The sequence below is a fragment of the Centropristis striata genome, chromosome 2 (genome assembly GCF_030273125.1).
Source record: "Centropristis striata isolate RG_2023a ecotype Rhode Island chromosome 2, C.striata_1.0, whole genome shotgun sequence".
Classification (NCBI taxonomy): Eukaryota; Metazoa; Chordata; class Actinopteri; order Perciformes; family Serranidae; genus Centropristis; species Centropristis striata.
In genome coordinates, this window is record NC_081518.1 from 38,573,885 (window position 1) to 38,595,673 (window position 21,789).

Consider the following 21,789-nt stretch of genomic DNA (forward strand, 5'->3'; position numbering starts at 1 on the left):
GAATTAATGATTTGAGGCGTGGATAGGTCAAGGTAAGCCGTCATCAGGAGAGAAGCAGAGCAATGCGTATCCATGGCAACGTGTCAATAAAGTTATATATAACATTATATAGATAGAAAAGAGGACGTTTACCGATTTGGTCTCATAACTTTGACCCTTTCACACTGTATTTTCACTTAATGACAGTTTATTTGAACATTTTGTTCAGTAAAAATGTCTTGTTCAGCATTTGGTTGGACAAACAGACACTCCAAGGAGTCGCTGCTCAGTTTTCTGAGGTAAGACAGATACATTTTGTTTTTGTTTTTTTGCTAGCCAAAACTAACATCCCAGTTAATGCTCCAATTAATGCTAACATGAATTAGCAGCGGCTTCTCTCAGTCAGGTTGAGGTGTAGAGAGGCTGTAGTCAGTGTCGTCAGATCCCTCTCGCTCCGCCACAGTCCAAATATGGTCTATAAGATAAGATAATAAGATGGCGACGCAAGATGGCGACGAGTGTAATGCTGAACTTGATGCTTCCAACGGGCCAAAAACCAATGGGTGACGTCAAGGTGGCTACGTCCATTATTTATATACAGTCTATGGTAAATACAGATGTGTATGAAATAGGGGTGCACCGATTATTTTACGTCAATCCGATCTTATCTAGCGAGCTTATCTACCTTGATAATAACCCCCCACCGGCGAAGCAGTGCTCCCAACTTTGCTGCTAAATTTAGCAACTTTTCAGACCCCCTCAGCAACTATTTTTCAAGAAAACGACTGGAGACAAATCCCGCGACTCCTTCTTACTCTTCTTAACGAGCCGGAGGCGACTACTCAAAGCGATGTCTTCTACAGACGGCACATTCACCCATTCATACACACTCATACACTGGAATTTATCAGGAGCAATTTGGGGTTCCATATCTTGCCCAAGGGTACTTCGACATGTATGCTGCCATGGTCAAAGCTTTTGGCTGACCACACTATGTCACCATTAAATCATATCAGTCTGCAAAACCACCAGACAGTTAAAGAGAAGTAGCAGAACTGCGAGTGTCAGAAAAACACATGGGGTGCATTCCATCAGAAATGAATCACTTTCTGACCTGACCCTGTTAAATCTGAATGAATTTTTCCTGTATGTTAACATGTTATTATGAGGGTCTTGGAATGTGGTTTGATTAATCAGAATGACTAACCAGTCAGGAAAGTGGGACCCTCAAAGACGACCCATATTGGACTACCACTCCACATAAAGACACATAGGTGGCATCCAGATGACCTTCACTATGTGGCTACGACAGCAATATGTGCCCAAATAAACAAATTTAGCTGTGATTTAATTCCAATAAATGGATCAAAAGTATCCTGAAATAACTACAAGAAGAAGAAGAAAATGTTTAAAATTTTAAATTGATGTTTTGTCAGGTCTTTCTGTAAGACAACAAGCAAATAACTTCGAAAATGTTTGTTTTCCGAGTGGAGTTTGGGTCGATCAGAGCTAGGGTATGCAGAAGTTTTTCAACGCCTGCAGAGATTTGGTCAGTTTGGAGATTTAATAGGTAAAAGGGTAGACACTTCTTCTTAGCATACTGAGCATTCATCAGTCTAACACGGTAATCCTTACTGTTGACTGTTAAAAACATAACAATAAAATAAAAAGTACATATAAGTAAGCTCAGGTCAACAAAAATGTCTGGTGCAAAGTTACGTGAAGGAATAGGTGAGGTAAAGTAGATATGCAATTTCCAAATATGTCCCTCAGAAACACTCGCTGGAGATTGTACAAGGGAGGAAACTAAGGTTAAGTGAGAACTCTGGTATACACAGGTGCATGGAAGAGACACTTAAATCTCAAGTAGAGCACAGAGACAGGAGAGAGCTGCAAGGGATGGTAAATAATAAAAGAGGAGATCATGAAGTAAAAGGAAGTTAAGAGAGGCTGTGGCTCACTCAATCATTGCGACTGTGTGCCTGCCTCTGCCATCTGTCACATGAAACATGTCTAGCCATCTTCACCTTTTTTTAGCTGTGGTGCTGTTTTTACTGTCCAACAGAAACTCTTCCCCCTGTTCTCTTCTCTTCGGCTCAGCAGCAACAGAAGGAAAGATGGATTCAGTCCTATGGACTGAGGTTGTTGCGGCCTTTGGAACATTTACTGAACTTTAAAAATGCTGCCCATACACAACCACAGACTTCAAGCATCAACCGGCAGCTGCACTAGAGGGATTACATTTAAGTGCCTTGCTCAATGGTATCTAGCTGTTAATCGTTTAGGGAGGAGAGGAATGTGAGATTAAAGACACACAGATTCCCCAGATGGCTCGAGGATTTGAACTAACGACCTCCAGTACACACTTCTGTAACTAGATAACTTCACTGGCTTTACTCTGTAAAGTGTTGAAACAAACATCCACTTGCCCTGCTTCCTGTAACAGACAGTAATAAGACATGATTGCTGGAGTCAGTCTGAATGTGTTAAACACACCATTTGTCATCAGCTCCCAAATGTAACCAGGAAACAAAAACAACACCGAGGTGGCCTACTGGAATTGTGAACTGAGCAAGAGGGGAAAAAAATAAATCACATCCTTTCTTTGCAGCAGAGCAAAAGAAGTCATGTGCGTGTCTAATCCACAGCCGTCGTCCCCTATTTTTATCCAACTGAATGAAAAATAGAGCAGCGTGACGAAGGAACCTCTCCCACCACAGGCAGACAGACAGGTGGGCAGACAGACAGACAGACAGCCCTCCTGCCTGCCTCTCTGACGTAACAAGTGACAGACTCAAGCTCACCGCTGATGACAGATTACAAAAGCAGGGAGGCAGGAAGTGGAAGAAAGAAAGGAAGAGGGAGAGAGAAGCCCTTCTCCCCTCTCCAGCTCTGGGAGGCTGCTGGACTGGAGAAAGCAGAGGGGAGGAAGGGTAGTGGTGACGGCTTATTGTTTGAGCTCTGTGTGCTGCGGTTCCAGTGTCAGCACACACTCATCCAGGCCTGGCTATTTATATCCTCTCAATATCCATGCAGGCGGAGGCAAGCTGCAGTCGTTTTCATCATTGCATACATTATGGAGACGCTGCATTAAAGAGTCTGCCTGCTGTGAGTGTACTACTTTTTCTTTCAGGATTTCCCCATTTATATTTGGACCATGTCTCAGTGCTGAATCCAGGACTGTTTAAATGGTTTTATCAGTCAAAATGTCAGACAAAAGCTGGTAGGATTAATTAATTGTTAGGAGAAAAACCGATGACAATATCCTAATATCTATCTTTCATCCCTCTGATGATTCATTCATTATCACAAACGTTTCACACACATTTAATGTCACTTGACTCATTGCGTAATTAGGGCAGGGCGATATGGCCAACATCTCTTATCCCTATATAGTTAATTTACTGACTCAATAAAAATATATATCACAATTTAGCATGTGTTCTGGATAGGGTGGCAGTAAATATGACATACAGTATATGCAATGGAAGAAATAAGTTCACCAGTTAAAATGACCTTTTCCACCACTGTAGCTATTGTGACAAGATATCCTGATTGTTGTGTGATCTCATGATCTCACTAACTGTTCACAGGAACCTTAAAGCTTCCATTTTGGAAGAATTTTAGTTTTTACTGTATTTTGTTTTTAATTCAAGCGCTTTCTAATGTCACAAAGTTGTTTCGTTTGTAGCCTATGTAAGATCCATATAGGAAAATAATCAAATTAGAAGTACAGTCTGGTCATTTAAAACAATTTCTTAATTGAATTTACAAAATAATGACTACCGTGAAATATACAGTTACCTTGATGTAAAATTATTCATCATCCACCCCTAATTCTGTTGAAAGTCTATGTGAAAGAACCACATGGTAAAGGCTTTTTCCATGTTAACCAACCGTCCCCTCTATGATAAGCTCCAACTAACACTCCCACATACAAATATTGTAAAGCATCGTCCAAATTAAACAAATGGAAATATTACTGTACAACCGTCTGGCTGCTGGCTTTTCCAATACAAATGGTATGAAGTCTAATCCTTTAAAATTAAAATTGATCTGCAACTGTTTTAATAATCAAATAAAGAGACAAGAATTCACTGCAATTGTAACAAGAAACAAAATAGAAAACCTAAACTTTTATATTACGGAGGCTCTTTCACAATTTTCACATTTTATGGACAACAACTAGAATTGAAAAACAGAAATTACTTATTTACTAATGAAAACAACTGTTAGTTGCCGGACTTTTATGTTGAGCATGCATTGGTGAGAGTGAATACATTAAAGTGAAACATGCAGCAGCACTGTGTGTGATGATGGTTTAACAGACTCTGCACAGACTATCAATTAACTATCCTGTGTGAGATGAAGATGTATGCATGCTTCTGTGTTAAAAGGCAGAGTGGAACAAAAAGATAGCATGACTGAGGACTCTGGTCTGACATGTGGAGGCAGGTAAGAGTCGTAAGCTCCCAGAGTGGTGATGGAAGCGTTGGGAGCGTTGTGGGATTTTGGGAGGATCTGTGGTTATTTTGACAAGACACAGCTTGGCAGGTGCACACACACTCTCGGGCTTTTGCTTATCCTGTCAATGTGGCTAAACTCTCACTGACAACAAACACACAACCACAAAAAGTACACACAGCAGACTGCCCTCATCCTTTGGCCTAATGTATGTGGCTATTTACATACCTATGTAAACACTCTGCAACCATGGCCTAATATATGCTGTCTCTCAAATACACACACATATGCAGAAGTGGCAGGAGGTGAGAGAGAATGAGCGAGGAGGATGGGGTGGGGGGGGGGGGGCTGCTTGCTGCTGCTCTCTTCCTCCTTTGATGGCAACACATGACAAGCCCTCCATTCAGACCAGAGGAGGAGGAGGAGACGAGGAGGCAAAGCACGAGGATGGAGACACAAAGAATGTCATTAGCAGCAGCCACAGCAGGGTGCTGGTACAATATGGCAGCGGCATTAGTGGTGACTGGAGCTCCAAATCTCTTGAAGAAAAGAAGCATTCAGCGGCAGCAGCACTGACACCATGGAGGAAAATCAGACTCAGCGAAGGGAGAGAGGGAGGAGAGACTGACAGGAAGAAGCTAAAGGCAGAATCTAAATAGCAAAGAACACTGGTATACCATTTGGCTCAGAATAGAGATTATACAGATTACCTGAGCAGAGAGTAATCCCAAATTGAGAAATTGACTATGTGCAGATTCAGTGAGTGTAGCCTCTAAAAATAAGGTAGACACAGACAGACGTGGCTTTCCAAGAGACAACACAGGGACAGACAGAAGAAGAGCTGTACTTTCCCATGAAAAATGAGATGCACTAATCAGGGTTTCAGGCTGGCAGAAAACATGATCAAATTAAATTGAGTTTAAAGTAATTATGCCTATATGTTTGAGCTACACTTTAGACCTGGCTGAATCTTTATTTCTATCTTTATATATAGTTACATAATAGTTTCCTAGAGGTCTGCCGAGTAATTCAAAACTTAATTTCTAGCCTGATGGACCATCCTATCACACAAGCCCAACATTTCTGTTATCTTTATGTGGTAGTCTGGCCTTTCACCCATTCCATCTGGGCCAATCAGAGATTGTGCCACAGTTGACAACATAAATGGCTAATGAGGGACTCCGTTCTAGATGACGACATAAAATACAGGACGCTGCTTGCCAAACAATAATACCGGCTTCGGGAGGAGCGAGCGCTAACTCTAGCTTTAGTAGAGTTATAACTGCAGTTATTGCTGAAATAGATGCAATAACAACCATTACAAATGAACAGGAGGTGTAAAGGCAGAGGCAGCAGAGAGTGGGTCATGCCTTCATAGAATAGAGGGGGGGATAATTATATATATATATATATAATATTTATATATATAGCCCTGCTAAAAGAACCTCTGTCGCTTCAGCAGAATTTGTCTGGTCTTTCTTTCGGCTTAGATGCAAGTTAAAAAAAAAGATTAGCTTCATTTTGTGTACGTGTGCGCTGCCTTGGAAGTAATTGTTACAATTCTATTACCTCAATAGAAGCTTCAAAAGCTTCCGTTTTTTCTAAATAAAAATTAAACTTGGCCTATGAATGTTTTGAAATTCAAGAAACATCTTGTTTCAAGGAAGCATATTTGAATTGGAATCGAGAGGTCACAGCGAGCAAAAGTGAATAGAGACAGAGAGATAGAGACACTACAACAGACAGGGGAGATGTAGAAAGGGAGAAACAGATGATACGGAGAGATAGAGGGAGATGCTCACAGATGGAGAGGACAGAGATCAGGAGAGCAAGGGCATAGCCAGCGAGGCGTTAGAGGAGTGGAGTAGAGGGGTGTAGACGACAGGATGGAGGATAGAGACACACATGAAAGTGTTGAAGTCTGCCTGGTTTCTTGGCGGAACACTGCATCTGCTGGTCCTTAATATTAACAGCAGTCATCTGTCGGTTCCAATGCCAACCATGAATAATAGAGGCTCCACCCAGCTATGCCAGCACTCTGAATTATTAATTCACAACCACAGACTTGCATTAGCGCACAGTGTGGGGCACTCTCCCACTGTGGGGTACAGGCTCATTTGCCTGCTTAGACTGAAGCACATGCGTGTGCTCACACACAGAAGGTTGGTGCACAGATTTAACACATGCACATTCTTGCATGCATATTCACACACCGACAGGAAGTGAAGTGATTGTAATCTCTGAAGCGTCTAGCAGGTTTTTCCTTAGAAAACTCAGCTGGTGCAGAGCTGCTGATACAATTTTGGCAACAACAATGTGGTTTATTTCGAATAAACATTTAATGTCACGTCATATCACTAGAGTTGTATTGTTGAATGAAGCTATTATTATCTGTTGTTATATTTTATGACGTCATCACCCTAAAAAAACATCCTCTGTTTGAAATAAGTGATTCTCCAGATTAAATGAGTTAGTCTTGTTTGTTGTTGTGGTTATATAAATGTAATTTAGAGTGCTGTTAGACCACTGCTTGAGTATCCTGTTAATACAGGTGCATGCCTTCCTTTGTGTGCAGCAGCTGGGAGACAGCAAGGCTAAACACCAACAAGAAGCATGAATAAATAGATAAAAACATGTTTGAATTTTTGAAATGATAAAATCATGCTTTTATTAAAGTAACTTTTGACGATTTCAACACTCTTTTGAAACACGAGTCGGAAACAATCCTCCGCAGACACCACTGGAATCTGATCCTGTCTGAGATAGTATAAAACTGATAACATTAGTGTAGCTCAATCTTTATCTGCAACTGTGCAGAAATACCAGCCTTAAACAGAATGAATAGACATACATAAAAAAAATGTGATGATGTTGATTTAGACCTGAATGTAAACATTATGAAAGAAGCTTCAAAACCTCCATTTTGTTTGATTTTAGAGTCGGTGATTACTAATCATGGAACTGTGGCCAGTCAAACTGGCTGCAAAAACTGTCAATAAATTAATATAAAGCACAAGAGAAATATTTGGTCTCCAAATGTTTGATGGATAAGAGTAATAAAAAACAACTGCCTGAGCAATATGTAGCAAAATAACCAGTTAATAATCATCACTGTTTCACCTACAATAAGACAACCCAAGAGACCATGTTAACTAGGTCATTAGTTTCTTTTCATAGGCTAGGTTAAGAAATGTAGCCTAATTAGCTGAAAGGAGAACTGTCTGATGGTTGTAAATCAGTGCAATGCTGCTTTCATCATATATACTACTGTATCTATCTATCTATCTATATATATATATATATATATTATATATATATATAGCCACCCTTTGCTTACTAGAATATAAGACATGTTTTCAGCTATTTCACACTTTTTTGTTAAGTACATAATTCCACATGTGTTCATTAATAGTTTTGATGAATTTACAATGTCAATAGTCATGAAAATAAAGGAAACGCATTGAATGAGAAGGTGTGTCCAAACTTTTGGCCTGTACTGTGTGTATATATATATATATATATATATATATATAGTTGGTATAGGTGAAGGTCTGAGGGCTGGGTGTGTGTCTGTCTGAGTGTGTCAGAGTCAGAGATGAAGCATACAGCATGCCCTAGTTTAAGCCGCTATTAAACCACAACACACATTGAACAATGATCCCATGCAAGCACAATCATGTGCACAGGCAACTCTTACTCTTATCAGCAACTTTGCATCTGTTGCAAGGAACACTTCACCTACAAGACAGATTCAACTACACTCCACGCCTTTCTTGATCAAAGCAGAAAGCAACTCTGCTTCCCTACACACACACACACAAAGCCAGCCAACTCAGCCTGCCAACCAGTCTCTAGTGTCAGGCAGGAAAACAAAACTCATCAACTGAAGCAAAAAGAAAAACCTGAAACACTGCAAAAAGCCTACACTGAACACATTTAAGTAGACTGAAAGAACATATAGTTGAGTTTAAATATATGAATGTGAGTTTTACGGCAAGCTTTGCGTAGGCTGTAAAAATGCATTTATGCACCACACTCCGTTTCACCTGTAGAAAAGGACATTGGGTGATAAGGTGATGGTAATGATGTGGGTGAGAAAGCCCAGGTAGACAGTGAAACACATAAGAGGGATCACAGAGGAGAATTTCCGCTAATGCAGAGCCAATGTTTGCAGAGGCAGCAACTGCAAATCTTGCCAGCGGAGAACAGGGCTCAGGGATTTCTTCAGTAAATTCACAAAAGCTTCACACACACACGGCGTGCAGTGATAACCCTGTTCACTCTCATAGCCCAGGGACAGGCATACAGCCTGAGAGTGAAGAGAAGAGAAGTCTGTGTAAATAGGCTTGAGTAGTAGGACCACAGTATCTTTAATATTCCTGAGGAACAATGTACGTAAGTTCTATCGAACGTTATATAATGCAAAAACAAACACCCATCTACCTGTATGTTAGCCCTCTTCACTCTATCCATGCTTGTATGTTTAACTGACCCTCCCAGTGGAGCACTAAATCTGCCCCCACACCTGTAGGTCAGTTCTGTTGGTCTGGTCCCAATATAACAAAACACTTGACAAACTGAACCACAGCATTAGTGTTACTCTGACAATTAATCAGCTACTATTCTAAAATTATTAATTGTTGCCAGTTGTTAACAAAAAATACCACTCCTCTAGTTGCAACTTCTCAAATGTAAACATATTTTCTGTTACAGAAAGTTACAGAATAATTAATTGATCATTAGTAGGGCTGGGTATTGATACATGATACCTTTAAAATATCGATCTCAATATTCAAGTACCAAGTTGTATTACAACTTTTCCAGATGTAGAAAATAATTACTAGTTCTATGTCTTTTATTGCAGCCATCACTGCAAGCATTCGTTGATTTAATGTGACGTGTGATTGGCCAGTTTTGACCTGCTACTGCAGCAGCAACAACCCATACAGAGTCCGTTGTGTGAAGTCATCGAGCGCTGTGTATCTGGTGGAGCTGGCAGTTCAACGTGCCCCCAAAACTTTCCACAGTATATATATTATATATATATACTTCATGCGTGTGGCATCTGATATAAATAAATGGCAGCCATTAAGAATAGGAAGTAATGTATCAAATGAGTAGACTAGTATTGATTTTTTTTAAAACAATACCAAGCCTTTATAATACAAATAATTATCAGCTGGAGCTAGGCTTGTCACGATAATTACTATATCGACTTATCGTTAAATATATAAAAATGGACACGATAGCTTTCTCTGGACAATATATTGTCGTTTACATGCATGACCTTTTGTGCTTTTTTGTGTGTTGTGTTTAAAGTAATGCTGCAAATGTTTAACAGGCAGTACAATTTGACAAAAAAAAATTATATATTTCAGCCATTCCAGCTGTTTATGTTATTTTAATAATAAAATAATATAATACATAAGGTTTATCTCAGTGCAATTTTTTGTTAACAGAGCCTAAAAGTCTATTCTATTTGTTTTGGTTGTAGTTCATTTATTTATGTTTTATTTATCTAGGATATTTTAATATTTCTTTTCCATTTTCCATTTCAATTCCAATAATTTAAAAATTCATTGCTGTGGAAAAGGATGTACTTATTATGCTCTAATGTGGTTATAAAACGAAAACAACATCGATACAACAATACTATCGTTTATTGTGATAGTTTCTGGGAAAATAAATCATCCTAAAAATTGTGTTATCGTGACGGCCTAGCTGCAACCCTGGTTGTTTAAATTTCTATTAATGTCTAAAATAATTTTGGATCACATTTTTAGCCTATGAAATGTCCTAGAATAGCAATTTCTACCAGCACAAAACGACATCTTGAACTTGCTTGTTTCTTTCTGATCAACAGTATAAAAGTACAAATCTTTATTTTTGTTATACAATACGTGGTGACACATGGTAGAGAGACAGCAGGAAGGAACAGAACAGGACACGATATGGCCACCTGAGCAAACATCCTGACCTTGCATTGCATTTTACAGTTGAACACAGCATGACACTGGCTCTTAAAAATGTACTAAATTAAACTTCAGCCATGTGCTGAATGCACCGACAACGCACCATTCAATGCATATAAATATAAGGCCATACTCTTATAAAAGTGCTCAGGACTGCTCCAAGAAAACTGCCTTACACAAAAATGTACACGGATGGGTACATTATTACCGCAATAACATCGTAGTGACAGCACAAGGTCCCTTCTATGCCAATAACAATAGACAATCTTCTGGTTGTCTCGCTGAGCCAAAGGCAGGAAGCATATTTTGCAACAAGCTTGAAAATAATCTACAACCTAACATTTATCCAAACTCTGCCCCCTACTTGACACAATGAGGTTAAAGCTAACACAAGTTGAAGAATATGAAGGGAGGGGTCCGTGTATCCTAAATGGTTGGTACATTCTTACAATCCCCAGAGACTCAAGACGAGACTTTGCAGAAACCTGAGACGGGTGGCTTTATTTTCCTCCGATGCTGACCCCATGGTCTACTCGACTAGGCTTGGACATCAGCAGGAACAGCAGAGTGACCGTGTATTAATAAATGGATCTGAATGAAAATGAGTGACTGGACGTGTGTGCATAAGCCTCACTTGGTACAAGACCGGAATGAGTGGAAGTTAAGGGGATAACAAGGTCTGCATTGACGAAAAAAATACAAATCACTGCCCACATTAAACTGCTGTAATGAGGATTTTCTTTAAACTGACTGACACCATTTCTAACAAAAATTGAACTGGCACACTTCATGTCTAAAGGCAGAAATACATGTGATGACTTATAATACACTAAAGAGAAGGGCAGCTATTTTACACAGCAAAATAATATAAACTGAGGGAGGCTATCACCTCCTCACTAAATTGATCAGGAAATAAGATGTATTGGGCTCTGGGTGGTTAACCACCTTTGCCTGGACAATTTGTGGGGGCAGGGACCCTGTATCAGGTCGCAATACCATATTGATTTTCACAACCTCCACTTAGCAGAGGGTATGGGTGTAAAGAGTCTGAAACCGAGACCCAAACTGCAACACAAACTTTAACCGTCTTATGACACGGTTCTGTCTTCTGGGTTGCAGTCCCCACCACAAGTAAGTTAGTAAGTTCATTGTGTACAGTTTGACACCTACAGAGGACAGAGAGAATCAGTATTCTGAAAATGATAACCAGGATCTATATTGGGATGCAGCATTTGCATGTAACAACCAGTACACTGTTCATTCCAAGTACTAATTTGAATGATTGTTATTTTTAATATTTAATAGTTTCTCTGTTATGTTCTTAAGCTATGTGTAACTTTGAAACAACTCCATGGAAATAGGAATTGTACTGGTCAGCATCCCAACAGTAAACAGGATAATTTGATTACAGCCCATAATATTGTGATTAATATCCATATATCTTTGCTGCTATAATACTATTGTAAATTACTGGTTCATTTTGGTTAACAGGCAACAATAAGTACGAAGTGGCAAAAGCTGTGGACACATCCACATTCACACACACGCAACTTTACAATTTTTTGTGGACTCAGCGAATTTACTACTACATCTGTATCATATTACTAATACAAAATGTTTAAATTACATGTGTACAATGAATGAATAGGGAGTCTGGTATGGGTAAGGTATGTGGGCTATTGCATTGTAGCACATCCAGCTGTTTGTATTTCTAATAATGATGTGCTGCTAAACAGTTATTGCTGAGGCCTTTGGTGGCGCAGCCTTGAAGACATTGTAGGCTGAAATGGATTGCAGAAAGAGAAACTGTTGCGCTGATAACAGCCAATGGGAATCCAAATAATCAAAAGTAGTGATTCTCAGATACTGGTGAAGAATATGATGGCAGCTTCCCCAGTGATGACAAAACATCTTATTTTACATTTTAGCAGCAACCTTTACTCAGCGTGTGCAACAAGAAGATGTGGACCATTTCTCTTAATGTTCAACATTTCAAGCAGTGATTGAAAGGGCCTTGATAATAACATGCTTGTGTTCCTAGGATTTCTGTGTATGAATTTTTTATACAGACCTAAAGAATTATCCATCTGCCTATCTCTAAATCCATCGTTCTGAATCTATTTATGTTTCCATCTACTCAGCTACCTGCCTCTCAGTAAGTCATGGGGCTCATCAGCTGGTGTAGAAACATGCCCAGATGTAGGCCACGGTCAACAAAAAAATCTCTGCACGGCACAGGTTTAACCTCTCAACTGACATTTATTCCTGATGTTTTAAATCAGGAATAAATGTGTGCTTTTATTTAAAAAAAAGATAGCCAGAGGGTAATTCTACACAAAGAAAAGATCAAGAAAAATATTCCTTTAATAGAAAAGCCTGTATTAGAGAAGACCTAATTCAGGTCACTTAACTTTTCAGCACTCTCCGTGACATCATTAAAGCAGAAGTATTTATGTGTATCTTTTGAAGTGAATTGGATGACTCAATTTCACAAAAACTACTTGGGAGTGCATGGAGCTGCAGATAAAAGAGGAAGCACTGGAGCCTCCCTGCTGAGATAGGATTCATTGTCATTATCATCATCATCAGTGATTCATGCTCTATTCTTTTGAGGACATTCACGGCGATGGCAGCGGAGCTTAAAATGCCTATAAATGGAGAAAAACGATCAACTTCATACTGACTAAACAACTTCCTGATTAACCCCCCATACTGGCCTTAATATGAAGAATTTCAGGGAACATGTTGGCACCGGTCTTTTATACGGTCCATTTCTTGCTTGAACACAGAACTTGTATCTTAAGTCCAGAGTTCAGTTTAATACTTCATCTATGTGCCCGAGACATGGTACATTTTCTGGGAATTAGTGATTAGTGACAGTTGATGGGTAAAATGACCAGATGTTCATGTCTGTTTTAAGGGGAATAAACTGAAAAAGTCACCTGACATTTTAAAGTAGTTAATTGTAATGAAAAATACTTTAACTCCAAAGCAATTCTGCTGATTTACAACTTTGCAACCCAATTGCCTCAAACAACTACTGATATTAAAAATAAACAACTACTTCTGTATTCATCTCATGCTACAACCAGCGAACCAATCCCAACCAACTGACAAATCAATCATCTTGGAGTACAGTATATATTATCCTAACACCCAAATGTTGATTGATGAATTGTGATTCGATGTACGTCTTTGCTATGCCTTGCTATGCTATTTTAAATGTGCATTTTGAACAAAAAGTGTTAACTCTAACCCTAAAACAACAAGACAAAACCTTGCTTTTGAAGCCAGGTGGCAAAAAATAATAAGGAAATCAGCCTGAAGGCTGACATGACTAAGGCTACTGTTTGGACCATCAAATAGCAACATAATTCTATAAGGATCTATAAAAGGAAAAGAAAATTAGTGATTGACAATTACCATAGGTTTACCTAACAGTGAATAGACAAAAAAAATTTTTAAATTGTTGGTGCAAAGAGTGGAAACCTCTTAGCTTTTCCTAGTAGGAAATATTGGAGACAAACGGCTCATTCAGTCAACATCAGCTGGAAATGTAAAAGGTATACTTCCTGGCACATGTAAGACAGCGCAGGCAGCATTGCTGATCAAACACTGTGTTTAAGCTACACTGGCATTTTATGCAAAGCTTCAGAATGAAGTTAGTTATTCATTTACTAAACTTCTTTCTGTGCTGATAGAATTAGTCACTTCATCAAATTGTTTATTTTATAGAAGCAAAAGTATTTTCTATAAAACATTCCCACCAATGTCCTTTCACTTTTGTGTTTTTTGTTCCTATGTTTTCTTTATTAATGTTTTCTTTATTTATTGAATTAAGCTGTCGTTGTGGAAACTGTGCAGGACTCACAGGCAACAGAAGCATCTGACAGACTGCTTGTTTATTTTTCCCACTGATTAAGCCCGATATCCTTTTAGTTAGGTATTATACTGTGCTGAGGATTTAACTGTGCAAGGCACACAGGAACAGTGTTCTTCTGTGCATATATCTGTTTGTTTGTCTACACTGTGTACATAAATATAAAGGAGGCAGCTGCTGCTTTCAGAGCCAAATTTGATTATATCATATCAACATTGTATTGTAATATTTAGTCACATTAGTTGGCCAGTTGTGTCCCATTATATCCATTTGTGAAAACACGGTCACATGGGATAAACCTGCTGCTGTGGTCAATAAGAATGGGTCAGCAATTAATGTTACACATTGCCTGATGTAACCCATTTCAACAAGGCCAGAAGTTGGCTATGACAATGTGATTGGTGTTCCAACAATATCCTACTGAAAACATAAAGTCTCAGATCTTTATGAACAGTGATTACTATTATTTCACCTGTGCCAGTGTCATTTGACTGAAGTTAAAAGCGGCTGAATGTGACTTAAGTGTATACAGTTTATCATAGGTGCATCTCTTAAATTAATAGTTGCTTGTCACCTCGGCTTTTCAGCTTGGATCCACTCAAAGCAGGAAGTGTTCGACTGTTTCCCACAGCTGAAGTTTATCCTCCTGCTCCTGAATTCAAATCAGGTCTCGCACAACCCAAAAAGTTGACTGATGTCATGCAGCTGATCGTGCTGGTTTGCACTGTGGGGTAGCTCTGGGTATGACAGGGGCTGGTGAGTGATAGATGAGGAAGGACCCAAAGGCCATATTAAAGCTTGTGACTTGGTAGTTTTGGTCATTTTACATCTTCACAATGTCATTTTTAAATGATCATTTAAGAGGATAATAAAAATGATGATGCTGTTATTTGTCTACTGCAGGTATACGGTATTGCAACATTTACAATGTGTATAAAATAGTTATCTTGACCCACAGATGGGTCCCTTAACTTTTAATGCCATCACAGATCCAGTAGCAATACATGAACAGTACAAAGAGGAGAAATAAACAATGATATGACTTTTTTTAAAATTGCATATTCTAGAAATGCTAAAACGCTGGATTATCATTATCTCTGTGAGAAACAGTTCTCAGTCGGAAGTCTCTAGAGGTTGTGGGCGAAGTGAAAGACTGGGCATGTGTCAGGCCTGCGGCTCTGCTCATTGCCCGCATTGTGCAGCTAGCCAGCAGGAGTGGCGTTCAAAGCCTCCCGGCCTTCAAGGAGCTGCCTGACTGACCAGCCGCTGCCCAGATGGAGAGGCCTCGCTGAGTTTGCACGCAAGATGGAAGCCACAATGCCACTATTCTACTGGGCAGCATGATCACTAGGAAGGAGGGTAAGGGGGGTTGCCTCTATCACTGCTCAGCAGGTGCTCAACACAGAAGAAGATATAGGAGTCACACAGCAGGTGGCAAGCAATGGCCATTGTGCTTTTTGTTTCTCAAGTACAGATTTTTAGGCAGCCTGGCAATGTTTATATAGCACCTTTAGTCAATTCTCTTAAATTTGTATTTAATGTGATAGCTTGATGTACTGTTATACTGCTGAAAGCTGTTGTTTCTCATCAGTGTGGTTAAAAAGAAAAAAACAAGGCCCTAAAGCCGTAATGTACAAATTGTGTTTGCAAAATCATACTGACTTAATCTATGATGCTTCACGAAAAACAACGCGAATATCACACTATAATGGACTAAAATATTATTAAGGCAAAGGAAAAATACCCACAAACTCTGCTCAAAAGCAGTTAGCACTATTTCATAGATTAGTCAATTCATCAAAAACTAATCTACTACAATTTTAATAATGGATTAACCAAGCTAATGTTTAGAAAATGTACTAACAATTTTACTGGGGGAAATTTCTTGGATGTGAATATTGCCTGCTTTTTGTTAGTCATTGGACAAACTTGGAAAAAAATGTAATACATTTGGATTTTGGATAGTTAGTTGAAAAAATTCCAAGAAACCAATGGTTTGATCTGGATAATAATTGGCGGATTGATTGACAATTCAAATAATGATTAGTCACAGCTCTAATAAGAATGGTATGTAGATAAAGGAGATTATTAAAAATCTTCTATCCCATATAGGTTATTTCATATTTGATTTTGAGTCTGTATGTAGTCATAGTTTTCCATGATTGAAATGTATCAGTTTTCATCAGGATTAGTTTTTTCCTGCGAAAAAAAGAGTAATTTACCTCACAATTTAAAGGCATTTCTAAATTCATAAGGGATGCTATGGATATAATCATAAATAAAATGTATTTGTCACTGCTTTAATCCTGAAATTGATATATATATCGCGACTTATGTTTTTTTGTTATTCAAGTCATAAATCATCTATATGAAACCATGTGGTCGTGAATATTTTTGTATACTCAATATGCCATGTTAACAAAACAGCACCTCTATGTTTTGCTCACACAAGCGAGAAAGTAAAAGCGACACCCAAATAATGTAAACGTGCCATAAAGCAGTCCAGCTTCTGGTTTCTGGCATTGCTATAGATACAGAATTGTATATATATATCTATATCACAACCAGATTATATCAGATATAGATATATCACTCAGCCCTACTACCAATGATCTGATTAGATAGATCCTATACAGGAGATGCATATCCACAAATGCAAAAATAACTTAAGCCAATGAAATTGTTGTACACCTCATTAACATTGAAATACAGTATTGTAATACGATCATAGGATGCAATACACCTGTTCTGTCTCTACTCGCTCATTTAAAAAGAGGAAGCACTGCAGGTGCAGTGCAGTTCTGCTGCCAGTTTCACTCTCTACCCCTCTTGTCTCTAAACAAATGGACCATGGCGCTGCTTGCCACTTTGCATCTTGCAATATCTACAATGAACCTGCATAACTCTGAATGTGCACATACCTTATCGGGAACAATAAAATACATCACAGTGTGCACTGTGTGTACAAAGACTGACACACTACTCACACACTGTAGCAGGCTGGTGAAATGCAGACAGCCATGAAGTAAATGATGCTGAATGCATCAATTCAGAGTGATGCAGCCTACTGTGCAGAGTATGTCTTCCACCATCTGTGATGTCCTGTTGCTCATCAGTGTACGTATACGGTTAAGCTCTGCACCAAAGTCACCACAATAAATCCCTCTTCTGCTATTTCACTTGCTGATTAAAGAGATAGCGTACATTGGAGAGAAGAGGCTGGAAGGGAAAAGCGAACTAAACACGGTCATTGTGTTGAGGTCAGCAGGGCCTTGGACGGGCTTCAAATGTGCAATGAGATGGTCAGTGTACGGACAGAGGAGCCATTACTTCCCTGCTGAGCACATAAGACAGGCTCAGAGCTTAACATAAGACAGTAACACAGCTTAGCTCATCGCAGATTTAAGGACCGACCAGACAGCGATTTTTTGCCCCTCCTCATAACTCATGGCTAAAAAGAGGAGAGCCGACATGTAGCTGGGCCTGCAGACATGTCCTGTCACCTCTAGTCCTTGTCAAGCTGCACCTCGATTAGGCTACTACGATCCAGCCATCAGTCAGCCACTGAGGTGTGGAGAGAGCTATTGACTAAGAGAAGATACTGAATGGAAGAACTTAGTGTGGTCGAAGATTAAATCTGCAAGTCTTCTGCCACCTAACTAGATGAGTCTGACTTCACAGAGCTGTAGAGTCTCACTACAGAATCCAGAGCCGAGTCAAGTTGTGTTTAGGAGACTTGTACGTCGCTAACTTTACATCGGTTCATGCACAGAAAGAAAAACAACAGCAACTACTTCCAGCACAAACCCACTGTGTCGGACATCCTAGCACACCAGCAGCAGGTTAGTCCTGAAAGACGCAGCATATGGATTCCTAACATGTTGCAGTCTGGTTCACCAGATTCCTCTGGGGATAATGAATGCCAAGCCCTTACACGCCCACCTTGCTCCAACCAATCTTGGTAACAGATTTCTCTAATGGAAAATCCAAAGCTATCATGCTGCTTCATTCAGCGCTCTGCACTCACTGCAATCATCAGTTAAAACAGGTGGGCATTAAAATGAGATATATCTGGTCACAAAGAAACAAACAAAAGACAGTCTCTACTCTTACTGATTGTTGTTATGTGCAAATGAATTGCATCCACTTGCCAATGTTTTTATTCGAGTTATAATGCTAAATAAATTGCTGGTTGGCTTTAAACGGAATAAGAATCAGTTGGGCAACAACATCTGGAGGGATGGTATTTTACATCTTGAGCAGTAACATGTCAGTGTAGACACTGAAATGATTTGTTCACTGAATACAACCCAGGACGAACATTGTCATTACACCTGTTACAAAGCATATTTACCTAAAGTATGCGAGAAAGCAATGTAAAGTAACAATACACTACAGACACTACATATTTTTTGCCAGTCATGCCAGAGCTTGCAAAGGTATGTAGATTTCAACATTTCAGTCAAACTGATATTGTGAATTACTGAGTGAGGAACTAGCAAACAAGGCCAAAGCTGCAGGGATTGCAGGTTGCACAATGGTCTGATTCATAAAATACCATAAGAAAATTAACAATAGCACAGTTGGTATATATTGCATTTCATGTTCTTCAACTTGAGTGTTAAGTCAGTCGTGCTGAAGTGTCAGTTAGTAAGATGCTGGAGCTCTAACAGCTCAAGGATGGTGTTCAGCATTCTGACTTGACCTTTGACCTCTGTGGAGGGGTTGGAGAAAAAGAGTATATTTCCCTTTGGAATGAACGGTATGATCATCATGTTTTTTCTTCTGATTAACTGCTGTCATTATAGACTGAGCAACCATGCTGAGAACAATTATATATAGTAAAACATATTTCCAGGACAAATGCTAAAGAATGTAATAATGGAAGACACATTATGTTAAAACAATGTCACTGAAGAGATAGGGATCAGTGTTTCCTTCATGCAAGGGGCTGAACCTCAGCACCAGCCCCCTGCTCTAGTGCAGCGCGGAGGTGGCTAAAATTACTGGGTCCATTATCGGACAGATTCATTCGCGTTCCCAGGAAAATACAAAACAATGCCAATAGCCCTGACCAAATTATTGCTACAAGTTTAATATCCGCACGGTTATTATTTCCCCGACACTCAAGCTCTCCCTCTACAGCCAGTTCAGCGACCTTTTTACACAAACACAAAACGGGGCATCCGCCTCTAAAACAATGCCCGGCTCCTTGTTTTACTGACCCCCATCTTTATCTTAGAGCTCCCCCACAGTACAGGACCACAATATGTCAACAGATACCCATGAAAGACGGAGAATATAGTTAAAGGTAACATTTAAGGTCAAAACTACAAAGCGTCAGCCACGACCAAGGCGTCCGACTATGGAACCAGGGGAGAGGAAGGTGGGTGACTCGGAGGTTTTGGGCACAGCCGCAAAAACGCCCCCAACATGAACATAATTGTAGGTAACGTAAACGAACAACACAAACGCCATTAAACTATGTTTTGTTTTTGTTCATGTGATGACTGTGAAACACAATGAATGCATTAGGGAACAGACTGGAGCGGTTTAAATCAGTTTAGACCTAGCATAAACCGTGTCCGATAATGGAGCTCGTGACGTTACATTGTATGTTAACTAGCAGCTAACGCTAACGCTCCTAACAGGTTTAGCTTTGCACAGGGAACCCCGTTTATCATCGCATTCAGAGCCGCTAGTGGCTGTTAAGGAAACCCCGGGCAGATACAGAAAACACAGCACAACAATGACATTCCCCTCAGCGCTATCCTGCCGCTTCCCGAGCTACAAAACGTTGCAGCAGCAACACAACGAGACAAAAACACTGTGTGACTGCGCTGTGGACAACTCACCCAAAAGATACCACTGTAGTGTCGAGCAGATGTTGCTGCAAATTAGCGATGAAGGCCCATTAGGAGGACTCCTGTGGGTGGCGGGCATCCAGGTTTAGCGGCGTTAAGGTTAGACAATCCCAAACGTGGCTTTGCTTTGACGGTTGCCCGTACTCTGTCTGCATGTGTGTGTGTGTGTATGTTTGCGTGTGTGTGGCGGAGCTCTGCGAGGCCTGCTGCTCCTGGAGGAAATGGTCTCCAGCTCCGTCAACGGAACACGCATGCGCAAGAGGAATAGCACAGCCACCGGGCGAGCGGTCTGTGAGCACAACCGTGTGGCCAACAGGTGAGTGTCAACTGATGGCTGACTTGTTGTTACTGAGGGAGATTCCCCCCGAGCTGTCTGCATGCAGGCTGCGTTTCTAACCGGGTAAAACCTTGGTATGTAGTAGTACAGGATGGATATATGTTGTACTGTACCGGTACATCTTGTACTATTCTATCCAGGCCAACTGGTTATACAATGCAGTATGTAAACCAGGGCCGGTTCTAGGTAGGCATATAGATAGATAGATAGATAGATAGATAGATAGATAGATAGATAGATAGATAGATAGATAGATAGATAGATAGATAGATAGATAGATAGATAGATAGATAGATAGATAGATAGATAGATAGATAGATAGATAGATAGATAGATAGATAGATAGATAGATAGATAGATAGATAGATAGATAGATAGATAGATAGATAGATAGATAGATAGATAGACTTTATTTATCCCAAGCTGGGAAATTACAGTGTAGCAGCAGCATTACACACAGAGACAATAACAACACAATTAAGTAAAAAGAACAACCTAGGCATACTTCAAGCAATAAAATATAAAAATACAATAAAATATAAAGTGTCTAAAGAAGGAGTAGAATAGAATTCCAGTGCAGAATAAATATGAATATACAGTATAAAAATGTTGGTGCTATGAAACAAATAAGGTGCAATGAACAGTGTGCATAAAAACACATGAAGTGCATAGACAGTATGTAATGAGGGGGCATATGAGGGGGCAGTCAGAAATGTGAAGGGGGCATCATGTGTACACATTGTGCTCTAGCACTTTTTTTCTGTGCTTATAGTAACAATGCTTTCTTCATTGAAAGGGGTCTATGTGTCCAACCCCAACCTGGAGAAGTGGATTACACTTTGTCAGGCCTCTACCTTCAGACCTGTCCAACTTGGGTGTCCCACCTGAAGACTAAGCTCCTGCTGGTTTAGCTCTTAAGGTCACTGAGGCATGCAAACCCCCTGACCACAATAAGGTGGCAATCCCTCAGGAGGATTTTATTTTATTCATTTAATAAAATAAACGAATAAAATAAAAATAAAACATCCTTCATTCAGATTTCAACCAACAATCGTGTATCGTGTGTCGCTTTTTCGGCTGATTTTTTCCACTACTGCAGATAATTTTGTAAAATTGTAATGTATATTAATTTTGTAAGTATATTAAAATGTGCTTTCTCAACTCCTAACATTTTGATTTGAGGGGGCAAGACATTTATTTAAGGGGGCTCGGCCCCCTCTTGAACCAGTTTAGGGCCGGCCTCGATGTTCACGATATTATTTTGCAGTCTATAGTTCAAACAAGACTCATGCA

General features: G+C 39.6%; 1 protein-coding gene across 1 annotated transcript in view; it reads right to left on the minus strand.

Annotated features, from left to right (window-relative positions):
• Positions 1–20,380, minus strand: part of LOC131992197 (tyrosine-protein kinase CSK) — a 50,183-nt gene extending 29,803 nt beyond the window's left edge. Inside the window, exon 1 of the mRNA XM_059357686.1 lies at positions 20,151–20,380. The gene's annotated coding sequence lies outside the window, so the exon portion shown is untranslated. The remainder of the gene's footprint in view (positions 1–20,150) is intronic.
• Between the last annotated feature and the right edge of the window lie 1,409 nt (positions 20,381–21,789).